A 1,303-nucleotide genomic window follows, 5' to 3' on the forward strand; every position below is an offset into this window, starting at 1 on the left:
CACAGGCGGCATGGCTTCCATGTGAAAGCCATGATGAATTTCAGAGTGCAGCAATTGGGGATGGTAGTTAGTTATATTCCCAGCAGCTGGAGATCTGCAAGGTTATAAGTGTCATTTTTAGACCAGCATGAGCAAGAAAATCATTTGTTTTTAAAGTTGCATTCTATTCAATTTGGATGTAGACCAGGTGGTATTTGAGGTCCACACTGTTCAGGATTCAAGAAAAGAGCAGTTATATTTGAGGAAGGAGGTGCTGCTGACCCACGGCTCTTGCTGAGGTATCTGGGTGTTATTTGCTATAAAGGCAATAAAAAGCCTTTCTTGGTCTGGCTACCTATTTCAGCCTCGATGAAAGTTGAGGCCTGTATTTCACCATACCAGCCCTCCCAAAAAAGCAGCACGATGGACTTGTTAAAAAATGGTGTTGGCCAGCCGGGCACGGTGGCTCACGCCTGTGATCCCAGCACTTTGGGAGGCTGAGGTGGGAGAATCGCCTGAACTCAGGAGGCAGAGGTTGCAAAAAGCCAAGATAGCCCCACTGCACTGCAGCCTGTGTGACAGAATGAGACCCTGTATTTAAAAAAAAAAAAGTGTAGGCTAGTTTTTCTCAACCTATCCTGGGAAAAGACAGGGCCCTTTGATGACGGTGATGGACTTTCTCCCTCCAAGAGACACAAGCATCGGATCATGTATTATTTCAGGGGCTTCCTGGACTCCCAGAAGCTATTCATGAATCCTGAGGTAAGAAAAGAACTTTTATCTAAGGGTCTCAGTAGGTATCGTTATTATATAATTCCCCCCTTCATCACAAAATCAACATACAGTCTCTTCTGATTTAGTATTTTAACATTAGGGTCTTGGTGTTTGTGTGTGAGAAAGTGGGGAGGAGAAAAGGCGTTAGATAATTCCTTTAGTATTGTAATTCATCAAATAAGGAGAGGAATAGAGTAGGAAGCCGAGCAAAAGAAAATGAAAAGATGAGGAGCAAAACTGGTACTCTACATGTGAATTTAAGCCCAACCATACATTCCCAAGGGATCAAGTACTCTGGGGAGAGAGAGAGAGAGTGTCTGTGTGTACATTACCAAGTTTAAAAGTGTCCTATACACAGTGCCTTTAAAAAACAAGATGGTAAAGCATTTTTATGCTTAAGAATATTTTACTAAGAAAATATAAGAACACACATCTCATTACAACACATCACAAAAGAGAAAAAATAATTCACATAATTATAAACTTTTTAGACTGATTCTTGGAACCATTTGTAACAAGTCAATCTGGTATCATATGTTCTAAATAAGGT

Source organism: Aotus nancymaae, unplaced genomic scaffold (genome assembly GCF_030222135.1).
Source record: "Aotus nancymaae isolate 86718 unplaced genomic scaffold, 86718_ANA_hifiasm-v0.15.2.pri h1tg000020l, whole genome shotgun sequence".
Lineage (NCBI taxonomy): Eukaryota > Metazoa > Chordata > Mammalia > Primates > Aotidae > Aotus > Aotus nancymaae.